Raw genomic sequence first — 24,232 nt, forward strand, 5'->3', positions numbered from 1 at the left:
GCAGACCTCTCGAGTTTTCAAAGGATGTGAGGCCTCCGGTCGCGATGAGGCGGAGAACTAGGTCTTTCTCTGTCGTCTCCACAGGGGATTCAGACATCCCTACATCTTGGGAGATGCAAGACGAGCCTACATTCAATTCACTGCAGGGATATCTGGCCTTACTTCAAGTCAGAGCATCTCGGTGTCCATTCCACTTGAGGCCAAAAACTCATGGTCCCTCTCACATACCTGTAGCTGAGAGAAGCCTCCTCTTGAGGTGCTTGTGGAAAGTTGGTATTCCTCTTGAGTCGAAGCCAGGGACTAAGCTCTCATTTCGAGTTGTTTTGGGGACCACAGAGCCCTTTCGTGTTGCTCCAGTGACCTCAGGATCCCTCTAGACTTGAGACAGTGATCTTGGGTTTTCTCTGGAGTGCCATCAAGGAAATCAAGGCTCCTTTCACGTTTGATGTGGAACACGGAATTGCTCTGCACGCAGTGGAGGGGAATCGGGCCTCATATCGCGGCGAGGGGGAAGTCTCATGGTTTTTCTCGAGTTGCGGCCGGAACCTGGGGTATATTCTCGAGTTACGACGGGGAGGGCCCTTCCAGACACATATTTGTTCAGCGACGTCAGGAGTCCTGCCTAGGTGCGAGGGACACCTCGGGATTCTCCTCGAGTCTTGGCATGGCAATTGGGACGCGTCTCCACGTGAGGCGGGAGACCCAGGGTCCCTTTCCACGTGCCACAGGGATCCTGGGACTCCTATCCATTTTCAAGAGGAGTCAGGCATCGTCTCCTTTGGAAGCATTGATCTCCGCGGACCTCTTGAGTTTTCAAAGGATGTGAGGCCTCCGGTCGCGTTGAGGCGGAGGACTAGGTCTTTGTCTGTGGTCTCCACAGGGGATTCATACAACCCTTCGTCTTGGGAGATGCAATACGAGCCTGCATTCAATTCACTGTAAGGATATCCGGCCTTACTTCGAGTCAGAGCATCTCGGTGTCCATTCCACTTGAGGCCACAAACTCAGTGTCCCTCTCACATACCTGAAGCTGAGAGAAGCCTCCTCTTGAGGTGCTTGTGGAAACTTGGTATTCCTCTTGAGTCGAAGCCAGGGACTAAGCTCTAATCTCGAGTTGATTTGGGGTCCACGGAGCCCTTTCGTGTTGCTCCAGTGACCTCAGGATCCCTCTAGACTTGAGACAGTGATCTTGGGTTTTCTCTGGAGTGCCATCAAGGAAATCAAGGCTCCTTTCACGTTTGATGTGGAATACGGAATTGTTCTGCAGGCAGTGCAGGGGAATCGGGGCTCATCTCGCAGCGAGGGGGAAGTCTCATAGTTTTTCTCGAGTTGCGGCCGGAACCTGAGGTATATTCTCGAGTTACGACGGGAAGGGCCCTTCCAGACACGTGTTTGTTCAGCGACGTCAGGACTCCTGCCTAAGTGCAAGGGACACCTCGGGATTCTCCTCGAGTCTTGGCATGGCAATTGGGACGCGTCTCCACGTGAGGCGGGAGACCCAGGGTCCCTTTCCACGTGCCAAAGGGATCTTGGGAGTCCTATCCATTTTCAAGGGGAGTCAGGCATCATCTCCTTTGGAAGCATTGATTTCGGCGGACCTCTCGAGTTTTCAAAGGATGTGAGGCCTCCGATCACGTTGAGTCGGAGGTCTAGGTCTTTCTCTGTGGTCTCCACAGGGGATTCAGACATCCCTTCGTCTTGGCAGATGCAAGACGAGCCTGCAATGAATTCACTGCAGGGATATCCGGCCTTAATTCGAGTCAGAGCATCTCGGTGTCCATTCCACTTGAGGCCACAAACTCAGGGTCCCACTCACCTACCTGTAGCTGAGAGAAGCCTCCTCTTGAGGTGCTTGTGAAAAGTTGGTATTCCTCTAGATTGGAAGCCAGGGACTAAGCTCTCATCTCCAATTGATTTGGGGTCCACGGAGCCCTTTCCTGTTGCTCCAGTGACCTCAGGATCCCTCTAGACTTGAGACAGTGATCTTGGGTTTTCTCTGGAGTGCCATCAAGGAAATCAAGGCCCCTTTCACGTTTGATGTCGAACACGGAATTGCTCTGCACGCAGTGCAGCGGAATCGGGCCTCATCTTTTGGCGAGGGGGAAGTCTCATGGTTTTTCTCGCGTTGCGGCCGGAACCTGGGTTACATTCTCGAGTTACGACGGGCAGGGACCTTCGAGACACGTGTTTGTTCAGCGACGTCAGGACTCGTGCCTAGGTGCGAGGGACACCTCGGGATTCTCCTCGAGTTTTGGCATAGCAATTGGGACGCGTCTCCACGTGAGGCGGGAGACCCAGTTTCCCTTTCCACGTGCCACAGGGATCCTGGAACTCCTATCCATTTTCAAGAGGAGTCAGGCATCGTCTCCTTTGGAAGCATTGATCTGCGCGGACCGCTCGATTTTTCAAAGGATGTGATGTCTCCGGTCGCGATGAGACGGAGTACTAGGTCTTTCTCTGTCGTCTCCACAGGGGATTCAGACATCCCTTCGTCTTGGGAGATGCAAGACGAGCCTGCATTCAATTCACTGCAGGGATATCTGGCCTTACTTCGAGTCAGAGCATCTCGCTGTCCATTCCACTTGAGGCCACAAACTCAGGGTCCCACTCATATACCTGTAGCTGAGAAAAGCCTCCTCTTGAGGTGCTTGTGGAAAGTTGGTATTCCTCTTGAGTCGAAGCCTGCGACTAAGCTCTCATCTCGAGTTGATTTGGGGTCCATGAAGCCCTTTCTTGTTGATCCAGTGACCTCAGGATCCCTCTAGACTTGAGACAGTGATCTTGGGTATTCTCTGGAGTGCCATCAAGGAAATCAAGGCTCCTTTCACGTTTGATGTGGAACACGGTATTGCTCTGCACGCAGTGCAGGGGAATCGGTCCTCATCTCGCGGCGAGGGGGAAGTCTCATGGTTTTTCTCGAGTTGCGGCCGGAACCTGGGGTATATTCTCGAGTTACGACGGGGAGGGCCCTGCCAGACACATATTTGTTCAGCGACATCAGGACACCTGCCTAGGTGCGAGGGACACCTCGGAATTCTCCTCGAGTCTTGGCATGGCAATTGGGACGCGTCTCCACGTGAGGCGGGAGACCCAGGGTCCGTTTCCACGTGCCACAGGGATCCTGGGACTCCTATCCATTTTCAAGAGGAGTCAGGCATCGTCTCCTTTGGAAGCATTGATCTCCGCGAACCTCTCGAATTTTCAAAGGATGTGAGGCCTCCGGTCGCGATGAGGCGGAGATCTAGGTCTTTCTCTGTGGTCTCCACAGGGTATTCAGACATCCCATCGTCTTGGGAAATGCAAGACGAGCCTGCATTCAATTCACTGCAGGGATATCCGGCCTTACTTCGAGTCAGAGCATCTCGGAGTCCATTCCACTTGAGGCCACAAACTCAGGGTCCCTCTCACATACCTGTAGCTGAGAGAAGCCTCCTCTTGAGGTGCTTGTGGAAAGATGGTATTCCTCTTGAGTCGAAGCCAGGGACTAAGCTCTCATCTCGAGTTGATTTGGGGTCCACGGAGCCCTTTCGTGTTGTTCCAGTGACCTCAGGATCCCTCTAGACTTGAGACAGTTATCTTGGGTTCTCTCTGAAGTGCCATCAAGGAAATCAAGTCTCCTTTCACGTTTGATGTGGAACACGGAATTGCTCTCACGCAGTGCAGGGGAATCGGGCCTCATCTCGCTGCGAGGGGGAAGTCTCATAGTTTTTCTCGAGTTGCGGCTGGAACCTGGGGAATATTCTCGAGTTACGACGGGGAGGGCCCTTCCAGACACGTGTTTGTTCAGCGACGTCAGGACTCCTGCCTAGGTGCGAGGGACACCTCGGAATTCTCCTCGAGTCTTGGCATGGCAATTGGGACGCGTCTCCACGTGAGGCGGGAGACGCAGGGTCCCTTTCCACGTGCCAAAGGGATCCTGGGACTCCTATCCATTTTCAAGAGGAGTCAGGCATCGTCTCCTTTGGAAGCATTGATCTCCGCGGACCTCTCGAGTTTTCAAAGGATGTGAGGCCTCGTTCGCGATGAGGCAGAGGACTAGGTCTTTCTCTGTCGTCTCCATAGGGGATTCAGACATCCCTTCTTCTTGGGAGATGCAAGACGAGCCTGCATTCAATTCACTGCAGGGATATCCGGCCTTACTTCGAGTCAGAGCATCTCGGTGTCCATTCCACTTGAGGCCAAAAACTCAGGGTCCCTCTCACATACCTGTAGCTGAGAGAAGCCTCCTCTTGAGGTGCTTGTGGAAAGTTGGTATTCCTCTTGAGTCGAAGCCAGGGACAAAGCTCTCATCTCGAATTGATTTGGGGTCCACGGAGCCCTTTCGTGTTGCTCCAGTGACCTCAGGATCCCTCTAGACTTGAGACAGTGATCTTGGGTTTTCCCTGGAGTGCCATCAAGGAAATCAAGGCTCCTTTCACGTTTGATGTGGAACACGCAATTGCTCTGCACGCAGTGCAAGGGAATCGGGCCTCATCTCGGGGCGAGGGGGAAGTCTCATGGTTTTTCTCGAGTTGCGGCCGGAACCTGGGGTATATTCTCGAGTTACGACGGGGAGGGCCCTTCCAGACACGTGTTTGTTCAGCGACGTCAGGACTCCTGCCTAGGTGCGAGGGACACCTCGGAATTCTCCTCGAGTCTTGGCATGGAAATTGGGACGCGTCTCCACGTGAGGCGGGAGACCCAGGGTCCCTTTCCACGTGCCACAGGGATCCTGGAACTCCTTTTCATTTTCAAGAGGAGTCAGGCATCGTCTCCGTTGGAAGCATTGATCTCCGCAGACCTCTCGAGTTTTCAAAGGATGTGAGGCCTCCGGTCGCGATGAGGCGGAGAACTAGGTCTTTCTCTGTCGTCTCCACAGGGGATTCAGACATCCCTACATCTTGGGAGATGCAAGACGAGCCTACATTCAATTCACTGCAGGGATATCTGGCCTTACTTCAAGTCAGAGCATCTCGGTGTCCATTCCACTTGAGGCCAAAAACTCATGGTCCCTCTCACATACCTGTAGCTGAGAGAAGCCTCCTCTTGAGGTGCTTGTGGAAAGTTGGTATTCCTCTTGAGTCGAAGCCAGGGACTAAGCTCTCATTTCGAGTTGTTTTGGGGACCACAGAGCCCTTTCGTGTTGCTCCAGTGACCTCAGGATCCCTCTAGACTTGAGACAGTGATCTTGGGTTTTCTCTGGAGTGCCATCAAGGAAATCAAGGCTCCTTTCACGTTTGATGTGGAACACGGAATTGCTCTGCACGCAGTGGAGGGGAATCGGGCCTCATATCGCGGCGAGGGGGAAGTCTCATGGTTTTTCTCGAGTTGCGGCCGGAACCTGGGGTATATTCTCGAGTTACGACGGGGAGGGCCCTTCCAGACACATATTTGTTCAGCGACGTCAGGAGTCCTGCCTAGGTGCGAGGGACACCTCGGGATTCTCCTCGAGTCTTGGCATGGCAATTGGGACGCGTCTCCACGTGAGGCGGGAGACCCAGGGTCCCTTTCCACGTGCCACAGGGATCCTGGGACTCCTATCCATTTTCAAGAGGAGTCAGGCATCGTCTCCTTTGGAAGCATTGATCTCCGCGGACCTCTTGAGTTTTCAAAGGATGTGAGGCCTCCGGTCGCGTTGAGGCGGAGGACTAGGTCTTTGTCTGTGGTCTCCACAGGGGATTCATACAACCCTTCGTCTTGGGAGATGCAATACGAGCCTGCATTCAATTCACTGTAGGGATATCCGGCCTTACTTCGAGTCAGAGCATCTCGGTGTCCATTCCACTTGAGGCCACAAACTCAGTGTCCCTCTCACATACCTGAAGCTGAGAGAAGCCTCCTCTTGAGGTGCTTGTGGAAACTTGGTATTCCTCTTGAGTCGAAGCCAGGGACTAAGCTCTAATCTCGAGTTGATTTGGGGTCCACGGAGCCCTTTCGTGTTGCTCCAGTGACCTCAGGATCCCTCTAGACTTGAGACAGTGATCTTGGGTTTTCTCTGGAGTGCCATCAAGGAAATCAAGGCTCCTTTCACGTTTGATGTGGAATACGGAATTGTTCTGCAGGCAGTGCAGGGGAATCGGGGCTCATCTCGCAGCGAGGGGGAAGTCTCATAGTTTTTCTCGAGTTGCGGCCGGAACCTGAGGTATATTCTCGAGTTACGACGGGAAGGGCCCTTCCAGACACGTGTTTGTTCAGCGACGTCAGGACTCCTGCCTAAGTGCAAGGGACACCTCGGGATTCTCCTCGAGTCTTGGCATGGCAATTGGGACGCGTCTCCACGTGAGGCGGGAGACCCAGGGTCCCTTTCCACGTGCCAAAGGGATCTTGGGAGTCCTATCCATTTTCAAGGGGAGTCAGGCATCATCTCCTTTGGAAGCATTGATTTCGGCGGACCTCTCGAGTTTTCAAAGGATGTGAGGCCTCCGATCACGTTGAGTCGGAGGTCTAGGTCTTTCTCTGTGGTCTCCACAGGGGATTCAGACATCCCTTCGTCTTGGCAGATGCAAGACGAGCCTGCAATGAATTCACTGCAGGGATATCCGGCCTTAATTCGAGTCAGAGCATCTCGGTGTCCATTCCACTTGAGGCCACAAACTCAGGGTCCCTCTCACCTACCTGTAGCTGAGAGAAGCCTCCTCTTGAGGTGCTTGTGAAAAGTTGGTATTCCTCTAGATTGGAAGCCAGGGACTAAGCTCTCATCTCCAGTTGATTTGGGGTCCACGGAGCCCTTTCCTGTTGCTCCAGTGACCTCAGGATCCCTCTAGACTTGAGACAGTGATCTTGGGTTTTCTCTGGAGTGCCATCAAGGAAATCAAGGCCCCTTTCACGTTTGATGTCGAACACGGAATTGCTCTGCACGCAGTGCAGCGGAATCGGGCCTCATCTTTTGGCGAGGGGGAAGTCTCATGGTTTTTCTCGCGTTGCGGCCGGAACCTGGGTTACATTCTCGAGTTACGACGGGCAGGGACCTTCGAGACACGTGTTTGTTCAGCGACGTCAGGACTCGTGCCTAGGTGCGAGGGACACCTCGGGATTCTCCTCGAGTTTTGGCATAGCAATTGGGACGCGTCTCCACGTGAGGCGGGAGACCCAGTTTCCCTTTCCACGTGCCACAGGGATCCTGGAACTCCTATCCATTTTCAAGAGGAGTCAGGCATCGTCTCCTTTGGGAGCATTGACCTCCTTGGACCTCTCGAGTTTTCAAAGGTGGTGAGGCCTCCTGTCGCGATGAGGCGGAGAATTAGGTCTTTCTCTGTGGTCTCCACAGGGGATTCAGACATCCCTTCGTCTTTGGAGATGCAAGACGAGCCTGCATTCAATTCACTACAGGGATATCCGGCCTTACTTCGAGTCAGACCATTTCGGTGTCCATTTCACTTGAGGCCAGCAACTCAGGGTCCCTCTCACATACCTGTAGCTGAGAGAAGCCTCCTCTTGAGGTGCTTGTGGAAAGTTGGTATTCCTCCTGAGTCGAAGCCAGGGACTAAGCTCTAATCTCGAGTTGATTTGGGGTGCATGGAGCCCTTTCGTGTTGCTCCAGTGACCTCAGGATCCCTCTAGGCTTGAGACAGTGATTTTGGGTTTTCTCTGGAGTGCCATCAAGGAAATCAAGTCTCCTTTCACGTTTGATGTGGAACACGGAATTGCTCTGCACGCAGTGCAGTGGAATCGGGCCTCATGTCGCGGCGAGGGGGAAGTCTCATGGTTTTTCTCGAGTTGCGGCCGGAACCTGGGGTATATTCTCGAATTACGACGGGGTGGGCACTTCCAGACACGTGTTTGTTCAGCGACATCAGGACTCCTGCCTAGGTGCGAGGGACACCTCGGTATTCTCCTCGAGTCTTGGCATGGCAATTGGGACGCGTCTCCACGTGAGGCGGGAGACCCAGGGTCCCTTTCCACATGCCACAGGGATCCTGGGACTCCTATCCATTTTCAAGAGGAGGCAGGCATCGTCTCCTTTGGGAGCATTGATCTCCGCGGACCTCTTGAGTTTTCAAAGGATGTGAAGACTCCGGTCGCGTTGAGGCGGCGGACTCAGTCTTTCTCTGTGGTCTCCAAAGGGGATTCAGACATCCCTTCGTCTTGGGAGATGCAAGACGAGCCAGCATTCAATTCACTGCAGGGATACCCGGCCTTACTTCGAGTCAGACCATCTCGGTGTCCATTTCACTTGAGGCCACAAACTCAGGGTCCCTCTCATATACCTGTGGCTGAGAGAAGCCTTCTCTTGAGGTGCTTGTGGAATGTTGTTATTCCTCTTGAGTCGCAGCCAGGGACTAAGCTCTCATCTCGAGTTGATTTGGGGTCCACGGAGCCCTTTCGTGTTGCTCCAGTGACCTCAGGTTCCCTCTAGACTTGAGACAGTGACTTGGGGTTTCTCTGGAGTGCCATCAAGGAAATCAAGGCTCCTTTCAAGTTTGATGTGGAACACGGAATTGCTCTGCACGCAGTGCAGGGGAATCGGGCCTCATGTCGCGGCGAGGGGGAAGTCTCATGGTTTTTCTCGAGTTGCGGCCGGAACCTGGGGTATATTCTCGAGTTACGACGGGGAGGGCCCTTCCAGACACGTGTTTGTTCAGAGACGTCAGGACTCCTGCCTAGGTGCGAGGGACACCTCGGGATTCTCCTCGAGTCTTGGCATGGCAATTGGGACGCGTCTCCACGTGAGGCGGGAGACCCAGGGTCCCTTTCCACGTGCCACAGGGATCCTGGGACTCCTATCCATTTTCAAGAAGAGTCAGGCATCGTCTCCTTTGGAAACATTGATCTTGGCAGACCTCTCGAGTTTTCAAAGGATGTGAGGCCTCCGGTCGCGATGAGGCGGAAGACTAGTTCTTTCTCTGTGGTCTCCACAGGGGATTCAGACATCCCTTCGTCTTGGGAGATGCAAGACGAGCCTGCATTCAATTCACTGCAGGGATATGCGGCCTTACTTCGAGTCAGAGCATCTCGGTGTCCATTACACTTGAGGCCACAAACTCAAGGTCCCTCTCACGTACCTGTAGCTGAGCGAAGCCTCCTCTTGAGGTGCTTGTGGAAAGTTGGTATTCCTCTTGAGTCGAAGCCAGGGACTAAGCTCTCATCTCGAGTTGATTTGGGGTCCACGGAGCCCTTTCGTGTTGCTCCAGTGACCTCAGGATCCCTCTAAACTTGAGACAGTGTTCTTGGGTTTTCTCTGGAGTGCCATCAAGGAAATCAAGGCTCCTTTCACGTTTGAGGTGGAACACGGAATTGCTCTGCACGCAGTGCAGGGGAATCGGGCCTCATCTCGCGGCGAGGGGGAAGTCTCATGGTTTTTCTCGAGTTGCGGCCGGAACATGGGGTATATTCTCGAGTTACGACGGGGAGGGCCCTTCCAGACACGTGTTTGTTCAGCGACGTCAGGACTCCTGCCTAGGTGCGAGGGACACCTCGGGATTCTCCTCGAGTCTTGGCATGGCAATTGGGACGCGTCTCCACGTGAGGCGGGAGACGCAGGGTCCCTTTGCACGTGCCACAGGGATCCTGGGACTCCTATCCATTTTCAAGAAGAGTCAGGCATCGTCTCCTTTGGAAGCATTGATCTCCGCGGACCTCTCGAGTTTTCAAAGGATGTGAGGCCTCCGGTCGCGATGAGGCGGAGAACTAGGTCTTTCTCTGTGGTCTCCACAGGGGATTCAGACATCCCTTCGTCTTGGGAGATGCAAGGCGAGCCTGCATTCAATTCACTGCAGGGATATACGGACTTACTTCGAGTCAGAGCGTCTCGGTGTCCATTCCACTTGAGGCCACAAACTCAGGGTCCCTCTCACATACCTGTAGCTGAGAGAAGCCTCCTCTTGAGGTGCTTGTTTAAAGTTGGTATTCCTCTTGAGTCGAAGCCAGGGACGAAGCTCTCATCTCGAGTTGATTTGGGGTCCATGAAGCCCTTTCGTGCTGCTCCAGTGACCTCAGGATCCCTCTAGACTTGAGACAGTGATCTTGGGTTTTCTCTGGAGTGCCATCAAGGAAATCAAGGCTCCTTTCACGTTTGATGTGGAACACGGAATTGCTCTGCACGCAGTGCAGGGGAATCGGGCCTCATCTCGCGGCGAGGGGGAAGTCTCATGGTTTTTCTCAAGTTGTGGCCGGAACCTAAGATATATTCTCGAGTTACGACGGGGAGGGCCCTTCCAGACACGTGTTTGTTCAGCGACGTCAGGACTCCTGCCTAGGTGTGAGGGACACCTCGGGATTCTCCTCGAGTCTTGGCATGGCAATTGGGACGCGTCTCCACGTGAGGCGGGAGACCCAGGGTCCCTTTCCACGTGCCAAACGGATCTTGGTACTCCTATCCATTTTCAAGAGGAGTCAGGCATCGTCTCCTTTCGAAGCATTGATCTCCGCGGACCTCTCCAGTTTTGAACTGATGTGAGGCCTCCGGTCGGGATGAGGTGGAGAACTAGGTCTTTCTCTGTGGTCTCCACAGGGGATTCAGACATCCCTTCGTCTTGGGAGATGCAAGACGAGCCAGCATTCAATTCACTGCAGGGATATCCGGCCTTACTTCGAGTCAGAGCATCTCGGTGTCCATTCCACTTGAGGCCACAAACTCAGGGTCCCTCTCATATACCTGTGGCTGAGAGAAGCCTCCTCTTGAGGTGCTTGTGGAATGTTGTTATTCCTCTTGAGTCGAAGCCAGGGACTAAGCTCTCATCTCGAGTTGATTTGGGGTCCACGGAGTGCTTTCGTGTTGCTCCAGTGACCTCAGGATCCCTCTAGACTTGAGACAGTGATCTTGGAGTTTCTCTGGAGTGCCATCAAGGAAATCAAGGCTCCTTTCACGTTTGAGGTCGAACACGGAATTGCTCTGCACGCAGTGCAGGGGAATCGGGCCTCATCTCGCGGCGAGGGGGAAGTCTCATGGTTTTTCTCCAGTTGCGGCCGGAACCTGGGGTATATTCTCGAGTTACGATGGGGAGGGCCCTTCCAGACATGTGTTTGTCCAGCGAAGTCGGACTCCTGCCTAGGTGCGATGGACACCTCGGGATTCTCCTCGAGTCTTGGCATGGCAATTGGGACGCGTCTCCATGTGAGGCGGGAGACCCAGGGTCCCTTTAAACGTGCCACAGGGATCCTGGGACTCCTATCCATTTTCAAGAGGAGTCAGGCATCGTCTCCTTTGGAAGCATTGATCTTCAAAGACCTCTAGATTTTTCAAAGGATTTGAGGCCTCCGGTCGCGGTGAGGCGGACGACTAGGTCTTTCTCTGTCTTCTCCACCGGGGATTCAGACATCGCTTCGTCTTGGGAGATGCAAGACGAGCCTGCATTCAATTCACTGCAGGGATATCCGGCCTTACTTCGAGTCAGAGCATCTCGGTGTCCATTCCACTTGAGGCCACAAACTCAGGGGCCCTCTCACATACCTGTAGCTGAGAGAAGCCTCCTCTTTAGGTGCTTGTGGAAAGTTGGTATTCCTCTTGAGTCGAAGCCAGGCACTAAGCTCTCATCTCGAGTTGATTTGGGGTCCACAGAGCCCTTTCGTGTTGCTACAGTGACCTCAGGATCCCTATAGACTTGAGACAGTGATCTTGGGTTTTGTCTACAGTGCCATTAAGGAAATCAAGGCTCCTTTCACGTTTGATGTGGAACACGGAATTGCTCTGCACGCAGTGCAGGGGAATCGGGCCTCATCTCGCGGCGAGGAGGAAGTCTCATGCTTTTTCTCGAGTTGCGGCCGGAACCTGGAGTATATTCTCGAGTTACGACGGGGAGGGCCCTTCCAGACACGTGTTTGTTCAGCGACGTCAGGACTCCTGCCTAGGTGCGAGGGAAACCTCAGGATTCTCCTCGAGTCTTGGCATGGCAATTGGGACGCGTCTCCACGTAAGGCGGGAGACCCAGGGTCCCTTTCCACGTGCCACAGGGATCCTGGGACTCCTATCCATTTTCAAGAGGAGTCAGGCATCGTCTCCTTTGGAAGCATTGATCTCTACGGACCTCTCGAGTTTTCAAAGGATGTGAGGCCTCCGGTCGCGATGAGGCGGAGAACTAGGTCTTTCTCTGTGGTCTCCACAGGGGATTCAGACATCCCTTCGTCTTGGGAGATGCAAGACGAGCCTGCATTCAATTCACTGCAGGGATATCTGGCCTTACTTCGAGTCAGAGCATCTCGGTGTCCATTCCACTTGAGGCCACAAACTTAGGGTCCCTCTCACATACCTTTAGCTGAGAGTAGCCTCCTCTTGAGGTGCTTGTGGATAGTTGGTATTCCTCTTGAGTCGAAGCCAGGGAACAAGTTCTCATCTCGAGTTGATTTGGGGTCCGCGGAACCCTTTCGTGTTGCTCCAGTGACCTCAGGAATCCTCTAGACTAGAGACAGTGATCTTGGGTTTTCTCTGGAGTGCCATCAAGGAAATCAAGGCTCCTTTCACGTTTGATGTGGAACGCGGAATTGCTCTGCACGCAGTGCAGGGGAATCGGGCCTCATCTCGCGGCGAGGGGGAAGTCTCATGGTTTTTTTCGAGTTGCGGCCGGAACCTGGGGTATATTCTCGAGTTACGACGGGGAGGGCCCTTCCAGACACGTGTTTGTTCAGCGACGTCAGGACTCCTGCCTAGGTGTGAGGGACACCTCGGGATTCTCCTCGAGTCTTGGTATGGCAATTGGGACGGGTCTCCACCTCAGGCGGGAGACCCAGGGTCCCTTTCCACGTGGCACAGGGATACTGAGACTCCTATCCATTTTCAAGAGGAGTCCGGCATCGTCTCCTTTGGAAGCATTGATCTCCGCAGACCTCTCGAGTTTTCAAAGAATGTGAGGCCTCCGGTCCCGATGAGGCGGAGAACTAGGTCTTTCTCTGTGGTTTCCTCAGGGTATTCAGACATCCCTTCGTCTTGGGAGATGCAAGACGAGCCTGCATTCAATCCAATGCAGGGATATCCGGCCTTACTTCGAGTCAGAGCATCTCGGTGCCCATTCCACTTGAGTCCACAAACTCAGGGTCCCTCTCACATACCTGTAGCTGAGAGAAGCCTCCTCTTGAGGTGCTTGAGGAAAGTTGGTATTCCTCTTGAGTCGAAGCCAGGGACTAAGCTCTCATCTCGAGTTGATTTGGGTTCCACGGAGCCCTTTCGTGTTGCTCCAGTGACCTCCGGATCCCTCTAGACTTGAGACAGTGATCTTCGGTTTTCTCTGGAGTGCCATCAAGGAAATCAAGGCTCCTTCCCGGTTGATGTGGAACACGGAATTGCTCTGCACGCAGTGCAACGGAATCTGGCCTCATGTCGCGGCGAGGGGAAAGTCTCATTGTTTTCATCGAGTTGCGGCCAGAACCTGGGGTATATTCTCGAGTTATGACTGGGAGGGCCCTTCCAGACACGGGTTTGTTCAGCGACGTCAGGACTCCTGCCTAGGTGCGAGGGACACCTCGGGATTCTGCTCGAGTCTTGGCATGGCAATTGGGATGCCTCTCCACATGAGGCGGGAGACCCAGGGTCCCTTTCCACGTGCCACAGGGATCCTGGGACTCCTATCCATTTTCAAGAGGAGTCAGGCATCGTCTCCTTTGGAAGCATTGATCTCCGCGGACCTCTCGAGTTTTCAAAGGATGTGAGGCCTCCGGTCGCGTTGAGGCGGACAACCAGGTCTTTCTCTGTGGTCTCCACAGGGTATTCAGACATCCCATCGTCTTGGGAAATGCAAGACGAGCCTGCATTCAATTCACTGCAGGGATATCCGGCCTTACTTCGAGTCAGAGCATCTCGGTGTCCATTCCACTTGAGGCCACAAACTCAGGCTCCCTCTCACATACCTGTAGCTGAGAGTAGCCTCCTCTTGAGGTGCTTGTGGAAAGTTGGTATTCCTCTTGAGTCGAAGCCAGGGACTAAGCTCTCATCTCGAGTTGATTTGGGGTCCACAGAGCCCTTTCGTGTTGCTCCAGTGACCTCAGCATCCCTCTAGACTAGAGACAGTGATCTTGGGTTTTCTCTGGAGTGCCATCAAGGAAATCAAGGCTCCTTTCACGTTTGATGTGGAACTCGGAATTGCTCTGCACGCAGTGCAGGGGAATCTGGCCTCATGTCGCGGCGAGGGGGAAGTCTCATTGTTTTTCTCGAGTTGCGGCCGGAACCTGGGGTATATTCTCGAGTTACGACGGGGAGGGCCCTTCCAGACACGTGTTTGTTCAGCGACGTCAGGACTCATGCCTAGGTCCGAGGGACACCTCGGGATTCTCCTCGAGTCTTGGCATGGCAATTGGGACGCGTCTCAACCTCAGGCGGGAGACCCAGGTTCCCTTTCCACGTGCCACAGGGATCCTGGGACTCCTATCCATTTTCAAGAGGAGTCAGGCATCGTCTCCTTCGGAAGTATTGATCTCCGCGGACCTCTGGAGTTTTCAAAGGATATGAGGCCTCCGGTTGGGTTTAGGTGGAGGACTAGGTCTTTCTCTGTGGTCTCCACAGGGGATTCAGACAACCCTTCATCTTGGGAGATGCAAGACGAGCCTGCATTCAATTCACTGCAGGGATATCCGGCCTTACTTCGAGTCAGAGCATCTCGGTGTCCATTCCACTTGAGGCCACAAACTCAGGGTCCCTCTCACATACCTGTAGCTGAGAGAAGCCTCCTCTTGAGGTGCTTGTGGAAAGTTGGTATTCCTCTTGAGTCGAAGCCAGGCACTAAGCTCTCATCTCGAGTTGATTTGGGGTCCACAGAGACGTTTCGTGTTGCTACAGTGACCTCAGGTTCCCTATAGACTTGAGACAGTGATCTTGGGTTTTGTCTACAGTGCCATTAAGGAAATCAAGGCTCCTTTCACGTTTGATGTGGAACACGGAATTGCTCTGCATGCAGTGTAGGGGAATCGGGCGTCAACTCGCGGCGAGGGGTAAATCTCATGGTTTTTCTCGAGTTGCGGCCCGAACTTGGGATATATTCTCGAGTTACGACGGGGAGGGCCCTTCCAGACACGTGTTTGTTCAGCGACGTCAGGACTACTGCCTAGGTGCGAGGGACACCTCAGGATTCTCCTCGAGTCTTGGCATGGCAATTGGGACGCGTCTCCACGTGAGGCGTGAGACCCAGGGTCCCCTTCCACATGCCACAGGGATCCTGGGACTCCTATCCATTTTCAAGAGGAGTCAGGCATCGTCTCCTTTGGAAGCATTGATTTCCGCGGACCTCTCGAGTTTTCAAAGGATGTGAGGCCTCCGGTCGCAATGAGGCGGAGAACTAGTTCTTTCTCTGTGGTCTCCACAGGGGATTCAGACATCCCTTCGTCTTTGGACATGCAAGACGAGCCTGCATTCAATTCACTGCAGGGATATCCGGCCTTACTTCGAGTCAGAGCATCTCGGTGTTCATTCTACTTGAGGCCACAAACTCAGGGGCCCTCTCACATAACTGTAGCGGAGAGAAGCCTCCTGTTGAGGTGCTTGTGGAAAGTTGGTGTTCCTCTTGAGTCGAAGCTAGGGACTAAGCTCTCATCTCGAGTTGACTTGGGGTCCACGAAGCCCTTTCGTGTTGCTCCAGTGACCTCAGGATCCCTCTAGACTTGAGACAGTGATCTTGGGTATTCTCTGGAGTGCCATCCAGGAAATCAAGGCACCTTTCACGTTTGATGTGGAACACGGAATTGCTCTGAACGCAGTGCAGGGGAATCGGGCCTCATCTCGCGGCGAGGGGGAAGTCTCATGGTTTTTCTCGTGTTGCGGCCGGAACCTGTGGTATATTCACGAGTTACGACGGGGACTGCAATTCCAGACACGTGTTTGTTCAGCGACGTCAGGACTCCTGCCTAGGTGCGAGGGACACCTGGGGATTCTCCTCGAGTCTTGGCATGGCAATTGGGACGCGTCTCCACGTGAGGCGGGAGACCCAGGGTCCCTTTCCACATGCTAGAAGGATCCTGGGACTCCTATCCGTTTTCAAGAGGAGTCAGGCATCGTCTCCTTTGGAAGCATTGATCTCCGCGGACCTCTCGCGTTTTCAAAGGATGTGAGGCCTCCGTTCGCGTTGAGGCGGAGGCCTAGGTCTTTCTCTGTGGTCTCCACAGGGGATTCAGACAACCCTTCGTCTTGGGAGATGCAAGACGAGCCTGCATTCAATTCACTGCAGGGATATCCGGCCTTACATCGAGTCAGAGCATCTCGGTGTCCATTCCACTTGAGGCCACAAACTCAGGGTCCCTCAAATATACCTGTAGCTGAGAGAAGCCTCCTCTTGAGGTGCTTGTGGAAAGTTGATGTTCCTCTTGAGTCGAAGCCAGGGACTAAGGTCTCATCTCGTGTTGATTTGGGTCCAAGGAGCCCTTTCGTGTTGCTCCAGTGACCTCAGGATCCCTCTAGACTTGAGACAGTGATCTTAGGTTTTCTCTGGAGTGCCATCAAGGAAATCAACTCTCCGTTCACGTTTGATGAGGAACACGGAATTGCTCTGCACGCATTGCAGGCGAATCGGGCCACATCTCGCGGCGAGGGGGAAGTCTCATGGTTTTTCTCGAGTTGCGGGCGGAACCTGGGGTATATTCTCGAGTTACGACGGGGAGGGCCCTTCCAGACACGTGTTTGTTCAGCAACGTCAGCACTCCTGCCTAGGTGCGAGGGACACCTCGGGATTCTCCTCGAGTCTTGGCATGGCAATTGGGATGCGTCTCCACGTGAGGCGGGAGACCCAGGGTCCCTTTCCACGTGCCACAGGGATCCTGGGACTCCTATGCATTTTCAAGAGGAGTCGGGCATCGTTTCCTTTGGAACCAATGATCACTGCAGACCTCTCGAGTTTTCAAAGGATGTGAGGCCTCCGGTCGCAATGAGGCGGAGGACTAGGTCTTTCTCTGTGGTCTCCACAGGGTATTCAGACATCCCTTCGTCTTGGGAGATTCAAGACGAGCCTGCATTCCATTCACTGCAGGGATATCCGGCCTTACATCGAGTCAGAGCATCTCGGTGTCCATTCCACTTGAGGCCACAAACTCAGGGTCCCACTCACATACCTGTAGCTGAGAGAAGCCTCCTCTTGAGGTGCTTGTGGAAAGTTGGTATTCCTCTTGAGTCGAAGCCAGAGACTAAGCTCTCATCTTGAGTTGATTTGGGGTCCACGGAGCCCTTTCGTGTTGCTCCAGTGACCTCAGGATCCCTCTAGACTTGAGACAGAGTTCTTGGGTTTTCTCTGGAGTGCCATCAAGGAAATCAAGGCTCCTTTCACGTTTGATGTGGAACACGGAATTGCTCTGCATGCAGTGCAGGGGAATCGGGCCTCAACTCGCGGCGAGGGGGAAATCTCATGGTTTTTCACGAGTTGCGGCCGGAACCTGGGGTATATTCTCGAGTTACGACGGGGAGGCCCCTTCCAGACACGAGTTTGTTCAGCGACGTCAGGACTCCTGCCTAGGTGCAAGGGACACCTCGTGATTCTCCTCGAGTCTTGGCATGGCAATTGGGACGCGACTCCATGTCAGGCGGGAGACCCAGTGTCCCTTTCCACGTGCCACAGGGATCCTGGGACTCCTATCCATTTTCAAGAGAAGACAAGCATAGTCTCCTTTCGAAGCATTGATCTCCGCGGACCTCTCGAGATTTCAAAGGATGTGAGGCCTCTGGTTGCGATGAGGCGGAGAACTCGGTCTTTCTCTGTGGTCTCCACAGGGGATTCAGACATCTCTTCGTCTTGGGAGATGCAATACGAGCCTGCATTCAATTCACTGCAGTGATATCCAGCCTTACTTCGAGTCAGAGCATCTCGGTGTCCATTCCACATGAGGCCACAAACTCAGGGGCCCTCTCACATACCTGTAGCTGAGAGAAGCCTCCTCTTGAGGTGCTTGTGGAAAGTTGGTATTCCTCTTGAGTCGAAGCCAGTGACTAAGCTCTCATCTCGAGTTGATTTGGGGTCCAGGAGCCCTTTCGTGTTGCTACAGTGACCTCAGGATCCCTCTAGACTATAGACAGTGATCTTGGGTTTCTCTGGAGTGCCATCAAGGAAATCAAGGCTCCTTTCACTTTTGATGTGGAATACGGAATTGCTCTGCACGCAAGGCAGGGGAATAGGGCCTCATCTCGCGGCGAGGCGGAAGTGTCATGGTTTTTCTCGAGTTGCGGCCGGAACCTGGGGTATATTCTCGAGTTACGACGGGGAGGGCCCTTCCAGACACGTGTTTGTTCAGCGACGTCAGGACTCCTGCCTAGGAGCGAGGGACGCCTCGGGATTCTCCTCGAGTCTTGGGATGGCAATTGGGATGCGTTTCCACGTGAGGCGGGAGACCCAGGGTCCCTTTCCACGTGCCACAGGGATCCTGGGACTCCTATCCATTTTCAAGAGGAGTCAGGCATCGTCTCCTTCGGAAGTATTGATCTCCGCGGACCTCTCGAGTTTTCAAAGGATATGAGGTCTCCGGTTGCGTTGTGGTGGAGGACTAGGTCTTTCTCTGTGGTCTCCACAGGGGATTCAGACATCCCTTCGTCTTGGGAGATGCAAGACGAGCCTGCATTCAATTCACTGCAGGGATATCCGGCCTTACTTCGAGTCAGAGCATCTCGGTGTCCATTCCACTTGAGGCCACAAACTCGGGGTCCCTCAAATATACCTGTAGCTGAGAGAAGCCTCCTCTTGAGGTGCTTTTGGAGAGTTGTTATTCCTCTTGAGTCGAAGCCAGGGACTAAGCTCTCATCTCGAGTTGATTTGGGGTCCACGGAGCCCTTTGGTGTTGCTCCAGTGACCTCAGGATCCCTCTAGACTTGAGACAGTGATCTTGGGTTTTCTCTGGAGTGCCATCAAGGAAATCAAGGCTCCTTTCACGTTTAATGTGGAACACGGAATTGCTCTGCACGCAGTGCAGGGGAATCGGGCCTCATCTGGCGGCGAGGGGGAAGTCTCATGGTTTTTCTCGAGTTGTGGCCGGAACCTGGGGTATACTCTCGAGTTACGACGGGGAGGGCCCTTCCAGACACGTGTTTGTTCAGCGACATCAGCACTCCTGCCTAGGTGCGAGGGACACCTCGGGATTCTCCTCGAGTCTTGGCATGGCAATTGGCACGTTTCTGAACATGAGGCGGGAGACCCAGGGTCCCTTTCCACGTGCCAGAGGGATACTGGGACTCCAATCCATTTTCAAGAGGAGTCAGGCATCGTCTCCTTTGGAAGCACTGATCTCCGCAGACCTCTCAAGTTCTCAAACGATGTGAGGCCTCCGGACGCGATGAGGCGGAGGACTAGGTCTTTCTCTGTCGTCTCCACAGAGGATTCAGACATCCCTTCGTCTTGGGAGATGCAAGATGAGCCTGCATTCAATTCACTGCAGGGATATCTGGGCTTACTTCGAGTCAGAGCATCTTGGTGTCCATTCCACTTGAGGCCACAAACTCAGGGTCCCTCTCACATACTTGTAGCAGAGAGAAGCCTCCTCTTGAAGTGCTTGTGGAAAGTTGGTATTCCTCTTGAGTTGAAGCCAGGGACTAAGCTCTCATCTCGAGTTGATTTGGGGTCCACTGAGCCTTTTCGTGTTGCTAAAGTGACCTCAGGATCCCTCTAGACTTGAGACAGTGATCTTGGGTTTTCTCTAGAGTGCCATCAAGGAAATCAAGGCTCCTTTCACGTTTGATGTGGAACACGGAATTGCTCTGCACGCAGTGCAGGGGAATCGGGCCTCATCTCGCGGCGAGGGGGAAGTCTCATGGTTTTTCTCGAGTTGCGGCCGGAACATGGGGTATATTCTCGAGTTACGACGGGGAGGGCCCTTCCAGACACGTGTTTGTTCAGTGACGTCAGGACTCCTGCCTAGGTGCGAGGGACACCTCGGGATTCTCCTCGAGTCTTGGCATGGCAATTGGGACGCGTCTCCACGTGAGGCGGGAGACCCAGGGTCCCTTTCCAGGTGCCACAGGGATCCTGGGACTCCTATCCATTTTAAAGAGGAGTCAGGCATTGTCTCCTTTGGAAACATTGATCTCCGCAGGCCTCTCGAGTTTTAAAAGGATGTGAGGCCTCCTGTCGCGATGAGGCGGAGGACTAGGTCTTTCTCTGTCATCTCCACAGGGGATTCAGACATCCCTTCGTCTTGGGAGATGCAAGACGAGCCTGCATTCAATTCACTGCAGGGATATCCGGCATTACTTCGTGTCAGAGCATCTCGGTGTACATTACACTTGAGGCCACAATTTCAGGGTCCCTCTCACATACCTGTAGCTGAGAGAAGCCTCCTCTTGAGGTGCTTGTGGAAAGTTGGTATTCCTCTTGAGTCGAAGCCAGGGTCTAAGCTCTCATCTTGAGTTGATTTGGTGTACACGGAGCCCATTCGTGTTGCTCCAGTGACCTCAGGATCCCTCTAGACTTGAGACAGTGATCTTGGGTTTTCTCTGAAGTGCCATGAAGGAAATCAAGGCTCCTTTCACGCTTAATGTGGAACACGGAATTGCTCTGCACACAGTGCAGGGGAATCGGGCCTCATCTCGCTTCGAGGGGGATGTCTCATGGTTTTTCTCGTGTTGCGGCCGGAACCTAGGGTATATTCTCGAGTAACGATGGGGAGGGCACTTCCAGACACGAGTTTGTTCAGAGACGTCAGCACTCCTGCCTAGGTGCGAGGGCCACCTAGGGATTCTCACCGAGTCTTGGCATGGCAATTGGGACGCGTCTCCACGTGCGGCGGGAGACCCAGGTTCCCTTTCCACGTGCCACAGGGATCGTGGGGCTCTTATCCATTTTCAAGAGGAGTCAGGCATTGTCTCCTTTGGAAGCATTGATCTCCGCGGACCTCTCGAGTTTTCAAAGGATGTGAGGCCTCCGGTCGCGATGAGGGGGAGAACTAGGTCTTTCTCTGTGGTCTCCACAGGGGATTCAGACATCCCTTCATCTTAGAAGATGCAAGACGAGCCTGCATTCAATTCACTGCAGGGATATCCGGCCTTACTTCGAGTCAGAGCATCTTGGTGTCCATTCCACTTGAGGCCACAAACTCAGGGTCCCTCTCACATACCTGTAGCTGAGAGAAGCCTCCTCTTGAGGTGCCTGTGGAAAGTTGGTATTCCTCTTGAGTCGAAGCCAGGGACTAAGCTCTCATCTCGAGATTATTTGGGGTCCACGGAGCCCTTTCATGTTGCTCCAGTGACCTCAGGATCCCTCTAGTCTCGAGACCGTGACTTTGGGTTTTCTCTGGAGTGCCATCAAGGAAATCAAGTCTCCTTTCACGTTTGATGTTTAAGACGGAATTGGTCTGCACGCAGTGCAGGGGAATCGAGCCTCATCTCGTGGCGAGGGGGAAGTCTCATGGTTTTTCTCGAGTGCGGCCAGAACCTGGGGTATATTCTCGAGTTACGAAGGGGAGGGCCCTTCCAGACAAGTGTTTGTTCAGCGACGTCAGGACTCCTGCCTAGGTGCGAGGGACACCTCGGGATTCTCCTCGAGTCTTGGCATGGCAATTGGGACGCGTCTCTACGTGAGGCGGGAGACCCAGGGTCCCTTTCGACGTGACACAGGGATCCTGGGACTCCTCTCCAATTTCAAGAGGAATCAGGCATCGTCTCCTTTGGAGGCATTGATCTTCGCGGACTTCTCGAGTTTCAAAGGATGTGAGGCCTCCGGTCGCGATGAAGCGGAGAACTAGGTCTTTCTCTGTGGTCTCCACAGGGGATTCAGACATCCCTTCGTCTTGGGAAATGCAAGACGAGCCTGCATTCACTTCACTGCAGGGATATCCAGCCTGACTTCGAGTCAGAGCATCTCGGTGTCCATTCCACTTGAGGCCAAAAACTCAGGGTCCCTCTCACATACCTGTAGCTGAGAGAAGCCTCATCTTGTGGTACTTGTGGAAACTTGGTATTCCTCTTGAGTCAAAGTCAGGGACTAAGCTCTCATCTCGAGTTGATTTGGTGTCCACGGAGCCCTTTCGTGTTGCTCCAGTGACCTCAGGATCCCTCTAGACTTGAGACAGTGATCTTGGGTTTTCTCTGGAGTGCCATCAAGGAAATCAAGGCTCCTTTCACGTTTGATGTGGAACACGAAATTGCTCTGCATTGAGTGAAGGGGAATCGGGCCACATCTCGCGGCGAGGGGGAATTCTCATGGTTTTTCTCGAGTTGCGGCCAGAACCTGGAGTATATTCTCGAGTTATGACAGGGAGGGCCCTTCCAGACACGTGTTTGTTCAGCAACGTCAGGACTCCTGCATAGGTGCGAGGGACACCTCGGGATTCTCCTCGAGTCGTGGCATGGCAATTGGGCCGCGTCTCCACGTGAAATGGAAGACCCAGGGTCCCTTTCCACGTGCCACAGGGATCCTGGGACTCCTATCCATTTTCAAGAGGAGTCAGGCATCGTCTCCTTTGGAAGCATTGATCTCCGCGGACCTCTCGAGTTTTCAAAGGATGTGAGGCCTCCGGTCGCGATGAGGCAGAGGACTAGGTCTTTCTCTGTGGTCTCCACAGGGGATTCAGACATCCCTTCGTCTTGGGAGATGTAAGACGAGCCTGCATTCAATTCACTGCAGGGATATCCGGCCTGACTTTGAGTCAGAGCATCTCGGTGTCCATTCCACTTGAGACCACACACTCAGGGTCCTCTCACATACCTGTAGTTGAGAGAAGCCTCCTCTTGTGGTGCTTGTGGAAACTTGGTATTCCTCTTGAGTCGAAGCCAGGGACTAAGCTCTCATCTCGAGTTGATTTGGGGTCCACGGAGCCCTTTCGTGTTGCTCCAGTGACCTCAGGATCCCTCTAGACTTGTGACAGTGATCTTTGGTTTTCTCTGGAGTGCCTTCAGGGAAATCAAGGCTCCTTTCACGTTTGATGTGGAACACGAAATTGCTCTGCACGCAGTGCAGGGGAATCGGGCCTCATCTCGCGGCGAGGGGGAAGTCTCATTGTTTTTCTCGAGTTGCGGCCGGAACCTGGGGTATATTCTCGAGTTACAACGGGTAGGGCCCTTTCAGACACGTGTATGTTCAGCGAAGTCAGCACTCCTGCCTAGGTGCGAGGGACATCTCGGGATTCTCCTCGAGTCTTGGCATGGCAATTGGGACGCGTCTCCATGTGAAGCGGGAGACCCAGGGTCCCTTTCCACGTGCCACAGGGATCCTGGGACTCCTATCCATTTTCAAGAGGAGTCAGGCATCGTCTCCTTTGGAAGCATTGATCTCCGCGGACCTCTCGAGTTTTCAAAGGATGTGTGGCCTCCGGTCGCGATGAGGCGGAGGACTAGGTCTTTCTCTGTGGCCTCCACAGGGGATTCAGACATCCCTTCGTCTTGGGAGATGCAAGACGAGCCTGCATTCAATTCACTGCAGGGATATCCGGCCTTACTTCGAGTCAGAGCATCTCGGTGTCCATTCCACTTGAGGCCACAAACTCAGCGTCCCTCTCACATACCTGTAGCTGAGAGAAGCCTCCTCTTGAGGTGCTTGTGGAAAGTTGGTATTCCTCTTGAGTCGAAGCCAAGCACTAAGCTCTCATCTCGAGTTGATTTCGGGTCCACGGAGCCCTTTCGTTTTGCTCCAGTGACCTCAGGATCCCTCTGGACTTGAGACAGTGAGCTTGGGTTTTCTCTGGAGTGCCATCAAGGAAATCAAGGCTCCTTTCACGTTTCATGTGGAACACGGAATTGCTCTGCACGCAGTGCAGGGGAATCGGGCCTCATCTCGCGGCGAGGGGGAAGTCTCATGGTTTTTCTCGAGTTGCGGCCGGAACCTGGGGTATATTCTCGAGTTACGACGGGGAGGGCCCTTCCAGACAAGTGTTTGTTCAGCGACGTCAGGACTCCTGCCTAGGTCCGAGGGATACCTCGGGATTCACCTCGACTCTTGGCATGGCAATTGGGACGCGTCTCCACGTGAGGCGGGAGACCCAGGGTCCCTTTCGACGTGCCACAGGGATCCTGGGACTCCTCTCCATTTTCAAGAGGAGTCAGGCATCGTCTCCTTTGGAAGCATTGATCTCCGCAGACCTCTCGAGTTTTCAAAGGATGTGAGGCCTCCGGTCGCGATGAGGCGGAGGACTAGGTCTTTCTTTGTGGCCTCCACAGGGGATTCAGACATCTCTTCGTCTTGGGAGATGCAAGACGAGCCTGCATTCAATTCACTGCAGGGATATCCGGCCTGACTTCGAGTCAGAGCATCTCGGTGTCCATTCCACTTGAGGCCACAAACTCAGCGTCCCTCTCACATACCTGTAGCTGAGAGAAGCCTCCTCTTGAGGTGCTTGTGGAAAGTTGGTATTCCTCTTGAGTCGAAGCCAAGCACTAAGCTCTCATCTCGAGTTGATTTCGGGTCCACGGAGCCCTTTCGTTTTGCTCCAGTGACCT

The sequence above is a fragment of the Dama dama genome, chromosome 30 (assembly GCF_033118175.1).
Source record: "Dama dama isolate Ldn47 chromosome 30, ASM3311817v1, whole genome shotgun sequence".
In the NCBI taxonomy this organism is placed as follows: Eukaryota; Metazoa; Chordata; class Mammalia; order Artiodactyla; family Cervidae; genus Dama; species Dama dama.